Consider the following 10008-nt stretch of genomic DNA (forward strand, 5'->3'; position numbering starts at 1 on the left):
CTAACTTCGTAGAAATGGTGTCAGTACCATAGCAGCATTGAATATAGCACCTGCCTTGTAACTAAACTCAGCACACCTTAACTTCCAAAGATCACTGGTTGTGAACAAGGGCCACAAGGATTTTTTAAAAATCTGTAGATGGTTTCATCAAAATGACTTATGCATACACTGACCAATGAGAATCAATACTGTGCACTTAGTTGCTAAGTTAGACGTGGGTTTTGGTGTCTCACCCAAAGTAGTACTCAGGTTCGTGGTAGCTTTTATCTCCATTTGGTTTATGCAATGCTTGTTTGAATCTGGCGCACCTGCAGTGTGCTCTGAATTGCTTAAAAAGTTGAATTAGTAATTACTTATGGCCAGGAAAAGGAAAAATATTTTCCTTTGTAAGACTCAACTTGTTCAAATGTCTTCAATGAAGTGAGCACAGACATTTATATAGGCGCATACCTTGAGTTTACAGTTAATTCATTTTCTAATAATGAACAATTATTTTCTTCCCCTAAAGGCATTTCTTAAATATAACTTCAAAAGTTGATGATGTGTCTGGGCGCAGTGGCTCACGCCTGTAATCCCAGCATTTTGGGAGGCTGAGATGGGCAGATCATGAGGTCAGGAGATCGAGACCATCCTGGCTAACATGGTGAAACCTCGTCTCTACTAAAAACACAAAAAAATTAGCCAGGCGTGGTGGCGGGTGCCTGTAGTCCCAGCTACTTGGGAGGCTGAGGCAGGAGAATGGCGTGAACCCAGGAGGTGGAGCTTGCAGTGAGCTGAGATGGTGCCACTGCACTCCAGCATGGGCGACAGAGCGAGACTCCATCTCAAAAAAAAAAAACAAAAAAAAAACAGTTGATGATGTGCAGCTTTGGTTGATTTAAGTACTAATTTTTCATCAAAACATCTAACCCTCTATTGTTTATTACTAATAATTCAAAATATTCCTCAGATAAAAATATTTAAATGTCTATATAATCCTTATACAAATGACAAATTATCTTCCTTTTATTAATTTTTAAATTGTTACTTTCTTAAACTGCCAAACCTTACAGTTGTTAAGTCTTACATTCATTGTCAATGTTTTCCTTTTAGTAGTAACTTAAAGGCATGTTGAAAACAATATTTCAATAACTTCTGTATCAGATCCTTGTACTAGATCTTTGATAAAAACTTGTGAGAACAAAAAAAAACCATTTCTGAGCAGAAATAGAATATATAAATCATTCCATGGTATGATGTACACTAAAGAAGCCAAAGAAAACATCAATTTATAAAAGTTGCCGTCTCTCATTAGATATTGTCAACTCAAAAATTTGAACAAGTATAATGACCCTGTTTTGCCGTCAAAAAAATAGTTCAATAGCCTTTGCCCTTTAAGATTTGGCTTGTCAACAGTTAAGTTTTTCTGAGCAATTATTGACTACTTATTCTGCTGCCAGAAACTACTAGGTATTGGAAATGGGAAGAACAATAAGGCATGGTCCTTGTTGGAATACGGTTAAGATAATTTTTACAGGCACTGACCATCATTTTTACTAAATCAAGTTTGGTATTAAGGAAGTATGTTACTTTAATCAGTTCATAATATACAAAAGTGTAATGTAACCCATAAAGGTCAGCATTTTCTGAAATTAACCCTTATATTGTCCCAAAAAGAAAGTATACTTCTACTCTTTTAACTGGTTTTCAGTGTAGAGGGTTTGATCATTGAATGTTTTCATCAGTTATGAAATCTGGCCAAGATGGTGTTAAGGAACTTGATATACACTTGGGTAAAGGGGTTTCAATAGATTAAGTTGAAAGCAATAACTTGGAAATCATGTTTGTATTCCAAAGAGGCAAGAAACTCCTCAATAAACTAGTTAAATCTTTTGAACTGGGTGACTTTAGTGTGTATTTGTTTTTATGTTATTCTGGTCAAAAGACCAAGTGCTTCCCTATTCTCTGGAATCCATCTTCTAAACTCAACATGAGTTTATCAATGGCCATTTCTTGCCTTCAGCTTTCCCTCCGGTGTAAATTATGGGATATCTAACCAATGAGCAGAATACAAGTCCCCAGCAAATTGTCTCAGGGCCTGGGATGTACCTAGCCAGCACCACTCCCTTTGCATGGTGACAGGCACAGCAACTGGGAGGCTATCCCACATCATATCCAGAATGGACATGTTGCCAACATGCATTATACGTGGAAAATACATGTGTTAGATCTTTCATCACACAGTGAGGAATGCAATTACTAGAAATGGGTGAATAAGCAAGAGTTCACATGTAGTTGAACAGTTGGGTTGCTGGAAATCAGGAGACCTTTCCTACAGGATGATGCTTCTCCTGCTTTGATGGGCAGTCTTGCTAGAATGTGGGTTCTGAGTTAGCAGGCCTGAACTGCTAGTGAGCTCCCAGTCATGCTGAGGCTGCTGGCCCTCAGTCTGCACACTGAGCAGGCAGGTTCTGAGATATTGTTTGAGGGGATAGGATGTACGAAATCGGGTAGGAAGCAGGATTCAGACATAGTCCCTTCTGCCATACTTTATGTTCTTCCTTTTGTTCTCAGGATAGCTACATAAGGAAGGTATTATGTCTTACATAAATCAAGGAATTAGAATTCAGATTAGTTAGAAGCTAGGAAAGAGTTCAAACAGATCTGTTTTGATTCTAAAGCTATTTCACCCCAACTTTTTCCAAGCCAAGGCAAGACAATAAGCAAGCCTTATGGGTCAGAGGGTAGAGGAAAGAAGTAGGGAAACATTTGGAATCATTTTTCTGCAGTCTTTCCACTTTCTCCATCTTCTTCACCCTTCCCACGTGTTCCCAGGATTCTTACTGTTTTAAACTGCCATCTGCTTGGCCATTTGCTTGATTCTGGTATTAAAGGAAGAGGCAGTTCTTAGTTTAAGGCTTTATCGTTTATGTAGCTAGATCTAAACTGGATTTATTTTTTGTAATTCTGAAATATGAGGGCTGATTGCAAAAGAATAAATATATTAAGTTCATCCAAGATTCAATGACAACATCTTTCACTGACCACACTTTCAAGAGTTTTAGAGATGTTTGGCTTCCTAGAGGATTTAACAAAATATCTTAGTTTTGGCATCCAAACCCTTTGTTGCATGGGGTTGTAATGAGAACTGTAAAATAGAATATGTGCTAAATGGACACAGTGATCATAGCTACATTCAGAGAATACTGGGAAATAGATCTCTAGCCTAGCAGAAGTAACTCAAGTCACTACCAGGAAGTAATTTCAAAGTACTAGTGTGCTCATAGTGACTGATTTCTATGGATTAACATGATCTATCTAAATTGACAGAATAGTGGAATCTTGTATTTTTATCATTAAACTATTTCACTTTTTATTAGTCTCACTGATGTTAACAGTTATCATCTATTCTAAATGTCACTGAATTTATTAATTAACCTGATTTCCAAGGTAAAAATTAATTAGTACTTAGGTAAAGTGATTATAGTTCTAGGGAGATGCCTCACTCACTGATAAGGTGACATCTGAGCAAAAACCTGAGTTTAAGGGAGTGTGACATGCAGATAGCTGGAGGAGGAGCATTCAGGCAGAGGGAACAGCCAGGGCCAAGACCCTGAGGCAGGAGTGTTCTTGGCATTGCTAGAGGAAGAGCAAGGAGGCCGGTATGGCTGGAGCAGAGTGAGGAGGTCAGAGAGGTAAAGGGTCAGGGGCTGAGGGTCAGATCATATGGGGCCATATAGACCGTGTTAAGGGTCTGCATGTTATCCTGGAGGCAATGATCGCCAATGGCAATAGTTGGCATCATTAAGTTTGTATTTTCTGAATCTCACTCAGCTGCACTGTGGAGGATGGATTAGAAAGAGGTGAGAGGAAGGCTAGGCTACGTGGTTCATGAGCCTGTATTCCCAGCACTTTGGGAGGCCAAAGTGGGAGGATCACTTGAGCTCAGGAGTTCGAGACCAGCCTGGGCAACATAGCAAGCCCTCATCTCTACACACACAATAATAATAATAATAATAATGATTAGCCTGGCGTAGTGGTGCACACCTGTAGTCCCAGCTACTCAGGAGGCTGAGGTGGGAGGATCGCTTAAGCTGGGGAGATGAAGGCTGAAGTGAGCTATAATCATGTCACTGCACTTCAGCCTGGGTGACTAAGACCCTATCTCAAAAAAAAAAAAAAAAAAGGTGAGAGGAAATAGGCCAGTTGGGAGATAGTGGCCTCCATAAAATTATTGAAATGAGGATGAGGAGAGGAGACAGAATGTTTTGAGACTTATACGAGAGGGAAGTTGTACCTCAGGAGGAAGAACTGGGTGGGAAATATAGTCTGTGAAGTCACCAGAACATAGGTGGTAAATTCTGAGATTGGCTAAGAATTTACCGGGGAAGATAGTATGGACTGAGTAGAACATGGGATTTCTTCTTTCCTTCTTTCCTTCCTTCCTTCCTTCCTTCCTTCCCTCCCTCCTTCCTTCTTTCCTGTCTCTCTCTCTTTCTTTCTGACAGTCTTGCTCTGTCACCCAGGCTGGAGAGCAGTGGCGTGACACTGCAGCCTTCACCTCCCCAGCTCAAGTGATCCTCCCACCTCAGCCTTCTGAGTAGCTGGGACTACACCTGTGCACCACCACATCAGGCTAATTTTTTTTTAAATTTTTTGTGGAGATGAGGGCTTGCTATGTTGCCCAGGTTGGCCTCGAACTGAGTTCAAGTGATTTTCCTGCCTCAGCTTCCCAAGTAGCTGGTATTACAGGCCTGCCACCATGCCTGGCTAATTTTTGTATTTTAGTAGAGATGGGGGTTTCACCATGTTGGCCAGGCTGGTCTCGAACTCCTGACCTCAAGTGATCCGCCTGCCTTGGCCTCCCAACGTGCTGAGATTACAGGCGTGAGCCACCATGCTAGGCCTGAACATGGGATTTCTTATCAGCAACCTCAAATGCAAAAGACAGGGCTTACAAATATCTTTAAAGTGCTGATTACAAACAACTTTGGACTTAGACTTTATTCCCCAAAAAACAAGTCAAGAGCCAGAGTCTCTTCCAGCACTTTGGGCTCTCAGGGACCCTTCAATGTGTTCCTGGCCACCTTTCCAAGCACTGGCTTCAAAACACACCAGTCACAACAGCCTTCAAACTCTGGTGGCCTCTCAAGTGTGGTGTATTCAACACCATGGACCCCAATGGGACAGAAGAAAGCACACCCAGGTGCAGGTGGCCCTCAACACTAGGTCTTGAGGGTTGAGTTTCTATATCATGTCTGGGCTTGCTGCTGTTTAATTCTCTGTGGCAAATTCTCTACTCGGCTTGTGGCAAGGAGACCTGTCCACAGCAAAAAGCACGAAAAAGACAAAAAAGCTATGTACTCATATGGGAGTCTAAATGTGGCAGGGAGTAAGAATTAATTCTCTCTGCTGTCCCCTCCTCCAGTTTCCAAAGCCTTTTGGTTGACCAAGCAGGGCCCAAAGGCTGCTGGCCTGGACAGCCACCTCATGGGCTTGCTCATGTGTTGAAATGCAGGAGATCATTTCTAGCTGGTTTTTGGGAGGAGGGGCTTTTGGGGAGGCCAGTGCAGAAGAGAGGGAGGCGGAAGATGGAGAGGAGGAGCTGTCTGCTGCCATGAAGGGCTCGAGTCCCTAGCAATAGAAGCCTGAGGGCCTAAAACCAAGCAATGTGTTTCCTAAGGGACTTCCTGCACCTCTGGGCAAAGGCAGAAGGCCAGAAGCTGGAGAGACCTCACAAGAGCACTTGTAGACTCGAGCAGAGCTGTTTGCGGGCCCAGGTGTGAGGGGACACAAGCTTCACACTTCTCTGACTCCATGAGAACTAAAGCTTGGGGCCATCTGGAGGTAGCCCATGGTACATGCAGCACTGATACTCTCGCCACGGCCCTATCATCACGTGGAGGGAGGCAAGTCTCTTTCAAGGAGCTTTCAAATCAGCTCTGCACTATCCTCCTACTTACTCCCTTTCTGCTCCCTCACCTCCTCCTCCTCTTCCAAGGATCTCCTAAGGCAGTTAGGGAGGAAGAACTTGGCAGACTGCATGGTGACCACAGCTAGCCAACTGGTTTGTGATGACTCCCCAATACACAGAGGGACCTGTTTTAAGGGTTTGGTTCCTGCTAGGGCAGGTTTGTAGGAAGATAAGCGTCTTTTCCACTTATGCTCAGATTACAACACTTTCAACATTTTGGAGTCCATATTAATTTTCTACTGCTGCTGTAACAGATAATCACAAATTTAGTGACTTGAGACAACACACATTTATTAGCATACAGTTCTGGACATCAGACATAATATACAGGTCCCATTAGGTGAAGATCAAAGTGTCAGAGGGCTGTGTTTCTTCTGGAGGCCCTAGGGGAGAATATGTTTCCTTGCCATTTCAAGCTTCTCAAGGCTTCCTGCATTCCTTGGCTAGTAGCCTCTTTCTCCATCTTCAAAGCCAGCAAGTTTTGGCTGAGTCCTTCTCACGCTGTCATGTCTCTGATTCTCTGACCACAGCCAGGAAAGCATCTCCGCTGATGAAGACTCCTATGATTAAATTGGGCCCATGCAGATAATGTCCTCACCTCTAGGTCCTTAGTCTGAATCACATCTGCAAAGTTCTTTTTGCCATGTGAGGTAACATATTCACAGATCGTGGGGATTTGGATGTGGATGTTTTTGGTGGCTGTTATTCTGCCTATCACTGAGTCCTGGCCTGTGAGGCCAGGAAACATTTGCATTACTCAGATGTTCCAACAATCCATGGTGTTGGCTTTGGAGCAGAGGTAGAATGACTGTGGAGCTGGTGAAGCTGAAACTTCAGGGCTCCTCATTTGCTTGTGTGCACCTATTCCAAGCCCTCAGTTTTGTAGGCATAATTGTGTGCTTTATTTCTCAAAGAGGGCTGCCACGATAACAGAAACTTGAGGCCCCACAAAACCTGAAGGGGGTCCTGTTCTGGAATGTGTGTGTGATGAGACAAATGGAGTGCCCTCAGGAGGCCCTTGGGGAGCAAGGTGTGGTGTGGTCTGGCCCACGATGAGCCCGTGCTTCTGGCTGTTAAGTGAGATACCAAAAGGAAGAGTTTGGAGAAGCATCTGGGGAGGAGGTTAAGCTGTGGCTCAAGGGGGTGGTGGAGATTTCTGAGGAGGAAAGGAAAAGAAAAGTAAAGAAGGATCTGTTTCAGAAAAAAAGAGAAGGATTGAAAGCGGGGCAGGGGCATTTTTGCTGGGTGATGTGCTTTGTGAGCCTTCCCTTCATTGCTGCTCAAATGTCAGACATTCGCTTAATGCTTGAGGAGCTGGATTTGTGCGTTTGAGCTTCTGTGGAAATGAGTTGCCAGGCTGAAACAGGCCTCCAGGCAGGCAGAGAAAGAGCAAGGACACTCCGAGAGTCAGGAATATCAGGTTCATGTGCTCTTTCATTCATCAAAAAGGATCCTGGAGAAGCCAGAAACAAGGGCCTCATATTATATGATTCCACTTACGTGGAATGTTCAGAATAGGCAAATCCATGGGGCTAGAAAGTAGATTAGTAGTTGTCAGAGGATAGGGAGAGGAGGGAATTGGGACTAACTGCTAATAGATAAGAACTTTTTTTGGGGGGTGATGGATATTTTTGGAATTAGTAGTGATCATTATACCACTCTGAATATACTAAAAACCACCGAATTGTCAGCATTTAAAGGGTGAATTTTATGGTATGTGAATGATATGGTTTGGATTTGTGTCCTTGCCTAATCTCACGTTGAACTGTAATCCCCAATGTTGGAGGCGGGGCCTGATGGAGGTAATTGGATCATGGGGGTCGTCCTTCATGAATGGTTTAGAACCACTCTCCTGGTGCTGATCTTGTGATAGTGAGTGAGTTATCGTAAGATCTGGTTGTTTAAAAATGTGTAGCACCTCCCACCTCTCTCTCTTGCTCCTGCTCCTACCATGTAAGAAGCCTGCTCCCCCCTTGCCTTCTGCCATGATTGAAAGCTTCCTGAGGCCTCCCCAGAAACAGAGGGTGTTATGCTTCCTGTACAGACTACAGAACCATGAGCCAAATAAACCTCTTTTCTTCATAAATTACAGTTTCAGGTATTTCTTTATAGCAATGTGAGAATAGACTACAACAGGGAATTATATTTCACTTTTTAGAAAGGGGTCTCTAAAAATTGGCTGTGCCTAAAACTCAACGAAAATACACTATGAAAACCCATTTTTGAGAGCTGAAAGCCTACTTACTCCAATACTCCAGTGAGGCTTCTTTCAAGCATCGCTGCTTAAAACAGGCCAAGGTTCCTCTTGTCATTCCTCTGAGTTCATACCTCCTCTGAAGGTCAGAAAACCTGTGCCTTTATACAGCTTCCTTTGTAAGCAAATATGGGGTTGACAGATCTTCAAACTTTTTGGCTTTCTGATTCTCCTGCTTAGCAAGATAGGGCATAAGGAATAAGTATATACTGATACTGTGATATAAGCATAAAAGGTTAATACACAGAGGTTAGTGACAGCAAGAATAAAATGAATTGTTAAGACTAAAGCAAACCAGAGCCAGTTAATCTTTACAAGTCTTCCACGTTTTGGAATTTCTTTGCAACATCAATCTTCATCCTTCCAGAGGATCATGAAAATCATAGGTAGTGAAGTGCTTGACTATGTTTTTCTATTGATTTGTACTTTTCCCACTTAGATTTACAACTCTCAGTGGGATGATTTAATAAGCCGTTTTGGAGATATGGCTTGGCAGAAGGTAAATTACACCAGCCTGCAGTCTCTATTTACTGCTCAGTCTTCACTATTGTAAAGGTGACTTCTGAGACAGTTTCAGGTCACCAGCCTCTATTAGTCGTCCATTAGTATCCAGAAAATAATTTTGGGTGAGATGATTTGTGAGCTGCATAGAAACACACCTATTAGTGTCAGAGGATAAAGGCTGTTTAAATGTGCTTGGGCAGTATATAAAACAGTCTGAAAACCGAAAACACTCTATTGGAGGGAAAACATAGTAAGATTTTCTTTTGATATATGATATTTCATCTTGTCTTTTATATTCTGTAGCATGTGAAGCATAACCAATCAGAGACTCTTAGTTAATTTGGTGGTCCACAAGAAGCCATGGTGTGATAGATGGATTTAAAAATGTTTCTAAATCTTTACACACCTAACACCACAACCACCACTACTCCCTTTCCTAACCTGTGAAATGTGAGTTTGAAGTTCCTCTAATAAAGAAGTGGGGTCTATTTTCTTTGCTCTTGAAAAGGACAAAGAAAAGTCTGGTCTTATAACTTGCTTTAGCCAAGGCAATATGGCAGAAGTCACTCCCTTCCATTCTTTCCCTTGGAAACTTGCTGAGATGTGAACAAATCCCAGTTAACCTGCGGATGATAAGAGCCACATGGCCAGTTATTCTTATTACCACTGCCAACAATCAGCCGACTGGCCAACATGTGAAAAAAAAAAATCTTAGACTGGCCAACCCCCAGCTTACCTGCCAGCCCTCAACAGATGCATATACAAGCCAGCCAAGATCAGCTAAGTCTAGCCCAGGTTAGCAGACCCATCCAGGTGACCTATGTACTGTTGATCAATAATAAATGCTTATTGTTTTAAGCCACTGAATTTTGGGATGCTTTGCTATACAGCAATAGCTAATGTCACAACGTGCCTTTTGTGGTGCAAATGTTTTACTCCCTGTCTATGGAACAGTTTAAACTTCGTTGCCTTGGCTGAAATCACTGAAACCCTGGCATGTTCAGAAGCCATCAGATGCTCAAGGGAACATATACCTACCCTTGCTACTGCTCAAATAACAAGGAAGAAAGTAGATGGAGACAGCAACACATCTTTGGGATCCTGTAGCTAGCATGAAGTCTGGTGGGGGCAGGTGGGGGGCAGTTGGTAAGAAATTTAGAATTTGCAGAAAACTAGAAAGGAGAATATAAAATACATTTTCACTATAAAGTAAAAAAACTGTTATTATTTTGTAATATTTGTTTCAACCACTATTTGTAAGACAAAAAAAAAATTTATATTTGGCTAAAGTTCCCTT

This window comes from Pongo abelii, chromosome X, assembly GCF_028885655.2.
Source record: "Pongo abelii isolate AG06213 chromosome X, NHGRI_mPonAbe1-v2.0_pri, whole genome shotgun sequence".
In the NCBI taxonomy this organism is placed as follows: Eukaryota; Metazoa; Chordata; class Mammalia; order Primates; family Hominidae; genus Pongo; species Pongo abelii.